The following is a 13,833-nucleotide window of genomic DNA, read 5'->3' as shown; positions in this document are numbered from 1 at the left end:
ATACATTGTTAGCTATTAAATATTTCTGAAATATATAACTTGGACACAGTCACCTCTGCCAACAGATCACTCTAAATTGTAATGCAGACATGTATTTTCTGTACAGCTGCTTTGAAACAAAATGTATTGTTAAAAGCGCTATACAAATACATTTGAATTCAACTAAACTGAATTTTGTTGGTGTTTATGTTTATTAAGTGTATTTATGACAAGTATTTTCAGATTGTCCAGTCTTTCAATCTAGGGATATTAATAATATAAAAGAAGCATATTGGTCAGCTGAGCTGTTTTAATTTTTCAGTACCACTCGATATCGGATGCATATATAGGATATTTATATGGGTTATTTCCCCTTTTTTACATTTAGGTTACTGGCATCGTATAATACTAGATCTGGGTAAAATTCTCTAATACTCCTCAAGACAAAATTGAGAAAAAAAACAGTAATATTGTGAAATAGAAAACCATTATTTTCAATGTTTATCTATCTATCTATCTATCTATCTATCTATCTATCTATCTATCTATCTATCTATCTATCTATCTATCTATCTATCTATCTATCTATCTATCTATCTATCTATCTATCTATCTATCTATCTATCTATCTATCTATCTATCTATCTATCTATCTGTATTTTTTTTTAATGTAATTTAATCATTTGATAGAAAAGCTGAATATTCAGCAGCCATTATGCCAGTCTTCAGTGTCACATGATCTTTGACAATTAATTCAAATATTATAATTTGGTGATTAATAAACATTTTCAATGTTAAGAAGTTGGGCTGATTCATATTTTTGTGGGTAAGTGATACTTTTTTTTTCTCTTTTCAAAAGGACAGCATTTATTTGAAATAGAAACCTTTTTAACATTTTAAATGCCTTACTGTCACTTTTGATCAATTTAAGGTATCTTTCCTGGATAAAAATATGAATTTCTTTGTGTGTGTGTGTGTGTGTGTGTGTGTGTGTGTGTGTGTGTGTGTGTGCCCTTGTCTATATTACATTGTGGGGACCAAATGTCCCCATAAGGATAGTAAAACCTGAGATTACATTGTGTGGACCAGCCAGCGGCCCCTACTTTTCAAAAGGCTTATAAATCATACAGGATGAGTGTTTTTGAGAAAGTAAAAATGCAGAATGTTTCCTGTGATGGGTATGTTTAGGGGCAGGGGCAGTGTAGGGGGACAGAAAATACGTTTTGTACAGTATAAAAACCATTACGTCTATGGAGAGTCCCCACGAAGATAGTGAATCAGACGTGTGTGTGTGTATGTGTGTGTGTGTGTGTCTGTCCGTCTATTAATCCATGGCTCAAGTCCCACCTGCTATTTTCAGACAGTAAATCCTGAACAACTGACATGCTGCACCCGACAAAAACGTTTCCACTCCGTAGGCATACACACACAAACACTTCCTACTTGTTCCTTTTTTCAACCTGTGTTGGTTATCCTTTAATATGGTTAAATGTATTGAATGGTGGGATGAGTCAGAATCCTCCTGAGAAAGGAGGAATGCATTTGGCTGATGAGAGGATCACTATAAATAGAGAAGGGTAAAGATAGAAGCACAGCGTCTGTCACCTCTCATCAGAAGGGTGAGCTGATAACGGCAAAGGGACAAACTTGCGCAAAGCAGGTGAGAGTCGGGATACTTTATTGCTCCCATATTCTTTTCAGTATCTGAAGATTTATGTGTATATAATGCACTCAGGCAGGTGGAACAGGCAGAAATATATTTCATTTATCCGAATGAAACATCTGTGACCAGCGGTGTCTGTAAACAGCAATGAAAATGTACGTTCTGAATTGGTCATAACACACAAAAGAGCCTAGTGGGACGTGGGTCAGGCAGGTGGGAACATGGGTAATTTTACAGAAAGCAAGGACGCTGCAGTGCCTGAGCTATTCTGGTCTGCGTAGCTTGAGGTGCCACTGAAAATAGCTCAACTGCCCTTCATATCTAAAGAGAGTCTCTATCCTGTGTGTGTGTGTGTGTGTGTGTGTGTGTGTGTGTGTGTGTGTGTGTGTGTGTGTGTGTGTGTGTGTGTGTGTGTGTGTAAGACTCATTGATTGGATCTGTTTGTGGAAACAAGACAACACTCTACCACCTCTAGGAACCAAAAACTGCTCCCACTGGCTGTTGGTGGTATGGTATCCATCCCAACAAAGATCAAAGGTCATGAGAAGGGATTTGTACCAAAAAATGCCAAATATAATGTGTCTTCAGATTCCTCCAAATGATTCTGCTTCAACATTCCATGACATCAATTATTCTTTTGAATTTGAGGAAGAAACATTTGACAACCAAAAATCCAACTGTGTTGACAAATGCTGAGATCAATTCAAGTTTGTACTTTGTTCAAATCAACAAAGAACACAAATGTGGTAGCATGCTTCATTCCTTTATCATTATAAAACACCACTGAACTCATAAACTATCTTAGTTTACACACCATAAAATACACAAGAGCCTCAATAACAACATAACACAGTTAAAGGTCCCGTTCTTCACGATTCCATCTTTCAAACTTAAGTTAGTGTGTAATGTTGCTGTTAGAGCATAAATAATACCTGTAAAATTATAAAGCTCAAAGTTCAATGCCAAGCGAGATATTTTATTTAACAGAAGTTCCCTTTCAAAGCCTACAGCGAACGGCCGGTTTGGACTACACCCCTGCACTTCCTTCAGGAATGACGTCACTAGAACCGTTTGTTGACTAACCCTCCGCCCACAAGTACACGCAAAATAGGGGGCGTGGTCTTGTTGCTCTCCCGCGTGGAGAAGAGCGTGCATTCAGCGCTTGCATCTCCCTGTTATGTTAAGAGACGGGACCATTCCAGGCAAAGTGCGCTAAGCTGCTGTCCAATCACAACACGGGAAGCGCTGGCCCAATCAGAACTCGTTACGTGTTTCTGAAGGCGGGACTTCATAGAACAGGGAAATCATCAGGCCGTTTTTAGGACAGAGAAAACAGCGCTGTACAGATAAGTAAATTGTGTGAAAAATACAGTGTTTTTTTACACACGAAACATGAACTCTGAATATTGCACACTGTAAACATAATCAAAGCTTCGAAAACACGCGAAGAACGGGACCTTTAAGGTTCTGTAAGAATAGTCAAGTCCACACAGCTGTAATGATAACAACAGAGGACAAGTAACATTGGAAACACTTACAGAACAATTTTTTTTTTCCAGCTGATGAACATTGACAGCCAATCAGAATGTAAAGAGATCGAGCATTTAAAAATGTATTCATTGAGGAACTGCTCTAACTGATTCATTAAAAAGAACCATTCAGATGAGTCATTCACTTAAAGGTGTCATGAACTGGCTATTTAATTTTTTTTAAGTCAACTATTGACGTTTGTGTGTTTTTTACTAGGGATGCACCGAATCCAGATTTTTGAGGTTCGGCCGAATACCGAATCCACTGGTTAAGATTCTGCCGAATCCGAAACCGAATACAGAATCCAACTCCCATCCTCAATCCAATATCACAGTAAACACATTAATGACATAAAACAACATCCACAGCAGTGTATTTTTAATTTAATTTTAATTTTTTTTTAAAAGGCAACATTATGCCAGGATGACTGTGCCGTATTGCTGTCTGTAGATTCCTTCATGCACAAAAAAACGAATCACCGCTTCTTTTACGTCCTTACGTAATGACGTCATCATACCGGCAGATGAAAATACATTCAAACACATTTATTTAAAGTATTTGTAATCAAAACTTAGTATAGAAATAATTATTATTGTAATCATCATCATCATCTTGGATACGTTTTTTAATTCATGTTTTGCAAAAGCACTCAATACAGCCACTGTCGCGCAAACACTGATGTTTTACACAGATTAAAAAAACTTACATTGACATAACATAAACTTAAACAAATCCTTGGTTCACCCGTGTTCATATATTATCAGCATCCATTTTCCGAGAGAAACAGCAGCCGTCCCACTCCGAGAGAAGCAGTTCGGTTCAAGACGGCGCTATCACGCATGCAGTATCTCAGCTCACCGGTTCTCACAGCAAAACATGTCTCAGTTCAGTGAACTGTTGGAGTCACAACATATACTTCAAGATATTAGTTTATTTCTAGTCTGAGGGACTGTCACTCATGTCAGAAAGTGAGTAACTATAGTAAACTGTGATATCATCAGCGCTGATTTGAGACACGAACCGTTTAGAACAATTCGGTCCGATTTGGTGAACTGGTTCTACCGGATCACTAAAAGATCCGGTTAAAAAGAATGATTCATTCGCGAACCGGACATCCAGCAGCTATTGTTTAGGGTTCTTGCCACCACGAGACAAATCGGCATTGCAAATTGAACATAGCTCGACTTGAATTGTCTTCTTGTTACTGAAAGTACTGCCAAACAACACATTTTCTGTTCACAAGTTCAATTTTCACTCTCTCACAGCCTACTGAATTCGAACGGTCCACCTAGTAAACACGTTCATAATCAACCGCGGCATCATGTTCGACCAGTATCACGTAGTGCAAGCGGGTTCGGTTCGGTGGAAAATAATTCTAAGGTTCGGCAGAAACCGAACCCAGTCAAAAAGCCCAATTTTTGGCCGAATCCGAACCCGAATCCTGGATTCGGTGCATCCCTAGTTTTTACATCCAAAAACATAATGAATAAGTAATAGGCTATTTTCTACACTGGTTTTGAGGCTCTCTCCTGAACGCCAGGTTTTTATGGCCTTGCCGCACTGGAGACTAGGAAGTAAACGCTCACGGTTAGGACTGGATCAAAACACATTCACTTCCACACTGTAAACATTTTTTGTTGGTTTAACTTAAAAAAAGTAAGGAACCCGGTTGGCTTTAAAATTTTGAGTTTATTGAAATAAAAAATTTGAGTTGATAAAATGAAGGAAATTTGTTTAATAAATAGAAACTCAAAATATGATTGTATCCAAACCACATAAAAAATGTGATAAATCATGAAAATAGCGCAATTTGGCATGTTTCAATGCATCATCAGAAATAAAACACACATAATTACCCAATATGCTTACAAAATCTTTTAATAATATTTTAATAAAGGTTGTTGAATCTCAAAAAATGTTCATTGTATTAACTCAAAATTTTAATTTTAAAATAAACTTTAAAGGCAACCAGGTAACTTTTTTTCTAAATATTTATTTAAGTGCACATATTTAACAATCTGAATATATTTTACAAGTTTGTGAAAAAAGAAATTTGAACAAAAATGGAAAAAGGAAATAAAAGCAATCTATCATACAGTGTGGAATTAGGAGTTAATTGAAAGTTTTTGAAAGTCTTTTTTTTATGCTTTGGGAGTTCTGGAGAGTGTGGACATACGTCTATTGATATTTTATCAACCTTTATTAATAAAGTGCAATGGCCTGATCTTTGTTTTGTTGTTGATATTCTCATGTCAAATCACCCACCCAGGCAGGTCAGAACAAGCAGATGGCTTTGAATCAATATGAAAGATCAACCAGAGATCAATAGATGTATGTACATACAATACTACAGAACAAGGCTTCGCTCAGACTACTACTGGAGGGAAGCTGAGCTCTCATTTATGCCCAGAGCAAAGTCACACATTAGCACTAACTGACTGTTTGTAAGGAGACGCTAGAATTAAGTGATCTCCAGCCAAGCTCATCCTCAGTTTACTGACACCTCTGAAAAGAGGCCTGTGATTAACGCAACATCCAAGCAACACAACTATTATTTAGACACAGAGCTTGAATGTGTGCATTTTATTGTCTGTTGCGACTGTGCCTGTGTGTGGCCATTCAGTTGTTTGTTGTCTCTTACATTTGTGCACAAACATACACATTTGCAGGCCTATTATCACAGCTCATTGATGAAATAGCCTTTAATAGAGCTTGCTTGTTAAATCTAAAACAAATATTTGGTCAACATTTACTCACCCTCATGTCATTTGAAATCTATATGACTACTTTTTAAACAAATTTTCAGACTATTATTCTTTGTCACAAAATTGTTCAGCTCCAAAAAAAGTTTATTATATATATAATTTGCTTTGTTTAAAGTGTTTTCAATACACTCAATACATTAGCTTTGTGTCAAAACAGACTGTAACTATAAGGAAGAGAGAAAGTCCAGTCCACTCTATGAATGGGGAAAATGGTGACTGTAGTCTTGATTGTAATTTGATCAACACAGTTAAAACTTGTAATGTTCAATATGGTGGCTGTAGCTAAAGCAGCACAAATTACGACACCATTATTTTATCAGAATTTATTTCTGACTGGAAATAGCAGCCCAGGGAAATTATGAGTATGACTTGACTTAAAGGGATAAGTTCACCCGAAAAATTTCATATTTCAAAAGACTTCCATAGTCTTTTTTCCCCTACGCCAATGAGTGCCATCAACTTTCTGGTTAGCAACATTCTTCAAAATATCTTCTTGTGTGTTTAACAGAAGAAAGAAACTCATACAGGTCTGGAATAACATGAGGAAAGTATTTAAATTTTTGGGTGAACTATCGCTTTGAAAGGACAACATCCTGACTTCCTGAAATGTATACATTTAATTTGCTTTTAGTATCCTTGACGTCAAACCTAGTGCATGGATCTGCCAAGTTGGAATATATGCATGCCAGAATTACATTTGATAGCTGCCGTTGCTCAATTTGATAAAAAATACAATAAGGTTTCATTACCATTAGTTAGTTAGGAAAGGCAATTTTCTGAGTGGCTAGCAATAGCAAACTAGCATTGAAAGCACAAGATCCCACCCTCCCTTCAGAGCATCTCCAAAGCCACGCCTCCAAACACATGAATACGTACAGCAGGGAGCAAACAAAAGCGTCAGGAGAGCAAGCGGCAACCTCCCGCAGTTTCTCTTGAAGACAATATGGAAGTGACTTAAACTGCAATTCCTCGAATGGACACTGGGGTCAGGCTACAGAAGGGAGCAGAATCTCATTGAGCCCCATGTTAAAATGGCCAACTTTACAACTGAAAAAAAAAAAAAACATTTACAGCCTGGTACAAATTGTGGTATTGGTCTATATGGCTAATTTTGCTGTCAACTGTCAGCGAGGTGAGTTTTTTATAACTCAATCATTTTGCATATTTAAAGCCGTGGCCTCTTTGCCCATTTTGTATTATCCGGGAGTGACACTTCATAATGCGCTGGCAAGAGGGCAATGGCCAGCTCGTCACTACTTTACGCTTCAAAACTGCACTTACGAATCCTATGGGTGACGTCACAGACATTTTTTTACAGTCTATGTGCAAGAGGCTTTAGATTACCTTAAGTCCTAAAGCACATAACATTACAATAATAGGAACATAAACAACTTAAACGTGCAGTATGCAACTTTTGGCCACTAGGGGTCACTCATTCAAAATAATAACAACAGACGTACTTTGATGACGTCGGGAAAGTGCGTGTCCTCATGGGAGTTGTTGTCATTATTGCCACTGTCAACCAGCGAATCTGGCATCTCCAGCAGAAAACATGTTCACTGACAAGGTAATTGTTATATTACATCTCTATTATTGTTAAGTTTAGTTACGGCTTTTCACTTTATATAATGTCAATCTAATGAAATAGCAGCGAGCTACCGTTACTTAACAAACTTATCAGTAACATTAGCTAATGTGTGAGACAGAATGTTGTGCGGGCGGTCGCTATGTCAACATACCTATAAGTTGGTAGGCTATGTTGACATATTAACCGCGCATCATAATTTGAGTTACTCAAATTATAGATATGTTGACATGGCATCCGCGATTGTCGAACATTCTGTATATCAACTGTTCAATAAGGAAATACATTTCAATTTAGTTTATCAATGAGAGAACCAGGACCAGCAATACGTTGTTCATTGGAACACGCGCTGTGTCGCTCCCCACGTTCATCAATCATTCTAATAAACATTTATTTTGGAACTTAGAGATATATGAATAAGTAGATCATTATTAAATCAATATTATATGTAGCTAGTATTAACATATGATAAAAGTGACGGTCACCTTATATTAATTGACCAAGATAGTGGCATATTACCTTATGAAGCTAACGTTACTTTATCCAGCTACATATAAAACCAATAATAGCTAGTCCATCTGCGTTTTACACATGACATCATCGTGTCACCAAATATACGGATAGAAATATACTTTTGAATCAGTTTTAAAAAGTCTCAGTTTCAGTCTCCAAAAACACAGAATCCGCCTGTTTGAAAAGCCGATGCAATACAAAATGTAATGTTATACGTATTCAGCTAAACGCGTCTCAATGTGGTCAAGATCGCTATGCAATATGCAAACATACAGCATGTTATGATTATATGATTATTATGTTAGCTGAATGGTTAAATGACCTGTTTATTAAAACGAAAGCGAGATCAGCATCTCTCTGCAGTCCGAGCTTGTCACGAAGATTTCGCCATCTTTCAAAGGCTTCTCCAAGGTTTACACGTCTCTTGCTTCTTCTACTGTCCCAAAATCTTCTCAGGGTCATTTTTTTTCACCCGTACGTTTGCGCTTTGTTGAGCTGGCAGAACGTACAGGCAAAGAGTAGTCACAATCCATTATCATACAGACTTTTTTATACGGGTGTTCCCCTTATACTGTCAGGGTTCCTCTTTGAGTTTGGCGGTTCCGCCGAGTTCCGCAGGAAGCAAGACGCAAACGTGGATATGACGTGAAAGACGGGCGACATAACGGAAATAAAGAAACGAAATAAATAAAATAACAGAAATTTGCAGTAATTGTGTTCCCATTGAAACGCATACATTCACGTCACAAGGTTTCTATCTCTTCCAAATTACAGTAGGTATATGGTGTGATTGCATCATAAACTTTGCTGTGGGTCAAGAGGAATTGTACAAGGTGGCAGATGTTTCCATTGCAGTGAGTGTCTGACGTCTGTCTTACTCTGTATAGCATGAAACGTGCTGATGACATTTGATGTCTGTGTAAGCAGGGTGTGCCGAAGTATGAAAATACATACGTTGACAGGACAGAATGCAATGTTTAGATGAACATTTTATGGTCCTATGCCTCCCAAAGACTATATAGCCTATATATAATATATATATATATATATATATATATATATATATATATATATATATATATATATATATATATATATATATATATATATATATATATATATATATATATAATGTCTAATCTGTCATCTGATGCCTGTTGGAGAATTTTCCATCTTTTCTTTGCTGCTTTATGCACATTAATAAAAAATTTTACTTGGGGTGCCCAAACTTTCTTTCTTTCTTTCTTTCTTTCTTTCTTTCTTTCTTTCTTTCTTTCTTTCTTTCTTTCTTTCATATATATATATAAATATAAATATATATATATATATATATATATATATATATATATATATATATATATAAATATAAATATAAATATAAATATATATATATATATATATATATATATATATATATATAAATATATATATATATATATATATATATAAATAAATATAAATATATATAGAAAGTTTGGGCACCCCAAGTAAAATTTTTTATTAATGTGCATAAAGTAGCAAAGAAAAGATGGAAAAATCTCCAAAAGGCATCAGATGACAGATTAGACATTCTTATAATATGTAAAAAAAAGTTAGATATTATTTCCATCATATACACTTTTAAAATAACAGAAAAAATGGTATCTGCAAAAGTTTGGCAGACTTAATACCTTGTACTGACATCTTTGGCAAGCTAAGACCTGACAGTGTCACGGTTTGTTCTCAATCAGCGTCTGGATAGACCAGGGGATGTCAATCTCAAAGGTTTTAAAAGTCCAGACTCTGACCTTGACGCTCACAAAGCAGGAGAAGGCTATAAAAAGATTGCAAAGCATTTTCAGATGCCAATATCCTCTGTTCGGAATGTAATTAAGAAATGGCAGTCATCAGGAACAGTGGAAGTTAAAGCAAGATCTGGAAGATCTGAAAAGCCACGTTTGTCAAAACCGACGTTTGACTGCACGATCCCTCCAGAACGATCTGGCAGACACTGGAGTTGTGGAACACTATTCCACTACAAAGAGATACTTGTACAAATATGGTCTTCATGGAAGAGTCATCAGAAGAAAACCTCTTCTACGTCCTCAACACAAAAATCAGCGTTTGAAGTTTGCAAATGAACATATAGACAAGCCTGATGCATTTTGGAGACAAGTTCTGTGGACCAATGAGGTTAAAATAGAACTTTTTGGCCGGAATGAGCAAAGGTATGTTTGGAGAAGAAAGGGCACAGAATTTAATGAAAAGAACCTCTGTCCAACTGTTAAGCATGGGGGTGGATCGATCATGTTTTGGGGTTGTATTGCAGCCAGTGGCACAGGGAAGATTTCACGAGTAGAAGGAAAAATGGATTCAATAAAATTTCAGCAAATTTTGGATGCTAACTTGATGCTATCTGTGAAAAAGCTGAAGTTAAAGAGAGGATGGCTTCTACAAATGGATAATGATCCTAAACACACCTCAAAATCCACGGTGGATTACATCAAGAGGCATAAACTAAAGGCTTTGCCATGGCCTTCACAATCTCCTGACCTTAACATAATTTAAAATCTATGGATAGACCTTAAAAGAGCAGTGCGTGATAGACAGCCCAGAAATCTCAAAGAACTGGAAGACTTTTGTAAGGAAGAATGGGCAAAGATACCTCAAACAAGAATTGAAAGACTCTTGGCTAGCTACAAAAAGCGAGTACAAAGTATTAACTCTGCAGGGTGCCAAAACTTTTGCAAACGGCATTTTTTTGTTTTCTGTTATTTTGAAATTGTAAATAATGGAAATAAAATCAAACTTTTTTTTTGACTTATTATAAGGATGTCTAATCTGTAATTTGATGCCTTTTGGAGATTTATGCACATTAATAAAAAAAATTACCTGGGGTGCCCAAACTTTTGATTTAGACAATGCAACTTAGTGATTGCTATCAGGATGTGAAGACACTTTCAACCAGCTTAACAAAAAATCCTTTTGGAACAAATTACCTACCCTGCCTTTAACATGAATAAAGAATGAACAATTCTTCTAAAGCATTTATTAATCGATATGAATGTTAATTCCAACATTTACTAATACATTATCATTGTATTATTAATCAAAAGTTATATTTGTTATCAGTAGGTGATGCATTGTGAACTAACAAACAACAATAAATACTGAATAAAAAAAATGTTTTGTTCAATGTTAGTTAATACATTAACTAAGGGCCGTAAACCACTATAGGGACTGAGGAGGACAAGTTCCCCTCAATAATTGGAAGGCTAAATTGTCCCCCCAATATTTGATATTTGATGCTGCTCTCCAATAGCCTAGAAATCTAGACGCACCCTAGCGGCAGCAAATTTAATCTGCCCGCGAGTGTCGTCTAGCAACTCTCAATACCCTTCTGAGCTGTATTTCCCTAACTCTTGCTGGGCCAATCACATCGTGTATAGAGTTGGTGGGCGGGGCCATAATGACGACGCCGAGTTGTGTTTGCGTGCTTCTAGTAAACACAGAAACTGGCGAACGGCGGTCTTTCGAACCAGCTTTGACCACGACTCTGGAAGACTTGGAGTTAAGCTTTTCTCTGAGAAAAGGACAAAGAACGGCACTGAAGTCATTCTTAAAAAGGGAAGATGTGTTCGAAGTTTTGCCGACCGGATACGGCGAATGTTTAATCTATCAAGGAGCTCTGTTTCACCTTCGTTGCTCTGGTTGGTGGTAGCGCTATCCTATCGCATGCAGAGGGAGTTTGAAAGACAACCGTTTATTCCGCCCCTCGGATTGAGCCCTGTCAATGGTGAGTTTCCAGACCAAACATCTTGATGTGGGTCTGGCTTGTCAGGTTAGCTCTCCAATAGCCTGGTTCTCAGACATTTCATTTGTACAGAGAGTCTGGTCACTCTCCACTGACAAGCGTTAACTTCCTTGAAGGCGGGTACTCTTGAAGTTTAAAACTATTGGATCTGCCATAACCAATCGCCAACGTTTTGTCATGATATATGTCAGCTTAAACTAGCGCACGGGATCAACATCATCATTCTCAGACACTCCCTCTGTTCGCTGATTGGACCGGTAAAAATTTGACTGACAATCCCAGATGCAGTACTGCAGGAAAATAGTAGTACATGAGTAGTAAATGAGTAGTAATTAGTGTACGTAGGTGGGCGGAGCAAGCTCTCCATTACGCACCACTCTGTTTGTGTTTAGGATGGCAAAAAGTTTAAAAATGTACATTTTTTGGCTGGTCTGCCTCAGCAATCGAATTACGCTCATCAATGTCAAAATGACTGCAAATCAGATCAAAGAAGGTGGGACTTAACGTTTACTGAAGATGAGTGTGAATTCCAACGTAACGCTTTTAGTTTTACAGTGAAAGAGTGGTAAGATGCAAGTAGCTAAATATTTACTTAATATTTAATATTTATTTAGTTTTTGTAGCATTTAATTTTAGTTATTGGATTATGGGAGGTAGAATAATGTTATACAGAATAAGGCATTAATATGTGCTTTATAATTCCTAATAGCTAATATCCTAGTTATATGCATGCTAATAAGCAACTACTTAATAGCGAGAAATTAACCCTAAAATAGTGTTACTGTAATTCTGAATTGAAAATATGCAATCATATTTTCTATTAATGATTGCATAAAAATTCACCAAAATTCATGTGGTTCTGGAATGGCAAAAGTAAATGGTGGAAAACCATCCTTTAAAACACTCCATTGTCTGAATTTTGATTGAATTGTTATTCAATGAAGATTATCTGTCATGATCATCTTCATTAATGCATCCAGTCAGTTATAACCAGAGTGGGGATTTAAAAAAAAAAGCTATTCCAGAATCACAGTCCAGCATTTCTGCTTTGAGTCTGCATCATTAGTTCACCTCAACTGAAGAAAGGTATCTCCCAGCACCAGCCTCAGGTCTGTGAGTGGGCTCTCAGAACATATGCTCCACACACACCCAGGAAAGAACAGCTTCAGCCCCCGCACACACACACAGAAGCGTTAAAGAGTGGGATTTCCCTAATGGACATTGCAGCTTTCCACACACACACACACACAGACACACACAGACACACACAGACACACACAGACACACACACTTCCTTTTACTCGTAAGTATTTTGGCACAGGTCTCTCTCTTGTTGCACTAATGATGCATCACAAAACCAAGAGGATTTCATGAATATATCAAACGCCCACCATCAGGACAGACAAACCAGTTCTCGGATCATTACTATTCAGTTGTCAGTGATTGCACAAAAATGTTCTTCTTTTTTGTCAGTGTTTGTCTTTGGATGCACATTTTCTTTTAAATTGAGCAAATACTTTGTCCATTTTAGTCCGATTAGCTTAACATTAGTCCATTTAAAAATAGTCTAAACAAAATTACACTAAATATTCAAACATTTTATACATATACTTCATATTTGTTTATGTTTTTCAGTCTTTTATGCTTACCAAAACTACAGTTATTCATTTAGTAATATTGCGAAATATTAGTGCTATGTAAAATTAAATAAAGTTTAATTAAATTAAACAAATTTATATCAGAATATATTTGAATATGTAATTTATTCAAGTGATAACAAAACTGAATTTTCAGCAGACCTTACTCCAGTCTTCAGTGTCACATGATCTTTAGAAATCACACTGATTTGGCACTCAAGAAGTTTATTTTATCAAGAAAAATGTCTAATTTATTATCAATTTAAAAACAGCTGTAATATATGTTTGTAGAAACATTTTTTTTTTCAAGTTTTTCAGAGAACCATTTTATTTGAAATAGAAAACATTATAAATGTCTTCACTGTCAC

At 36.4% G+C, this 13,833-nt stretch overlaps 1 protein-coding gene across 2 annotated transcripts in view; it reads right to left on the bottom strand.

Moving 5' to 3' along the window:
* The window catches only part of prkcea (protein kinase C, epsilon a), an 87,352-nt gene that overhangs the window by 52,878 nt on the left and 20,641 nt on the right, over positions 1 to 13,833 (bottom strand). The window lies entirely within an intron of this gene.

This window comes from Pseudorasbora parva, chromosome 21 (assembly GCF_024679245.1).
Source record: "Pseudorasbora parva isolate DD20220531a chromosome 21, ASM2467924v1, whole genome shotgun sequence".
In the NCBI taxonomy this organism is placed as follows: domain Eukaryota; kingdom Metazoa; phylum Chordata; class Actinopteri; order Cypriniformes; family Gobionidae; genus Pseudorasbora; species Pseudorasbora parva.
The sequence above is the reverse complement of the archived record's forward strand: the minus strand, read 5'-3'. Positions and strand labels throughout refer to the sequence as shown.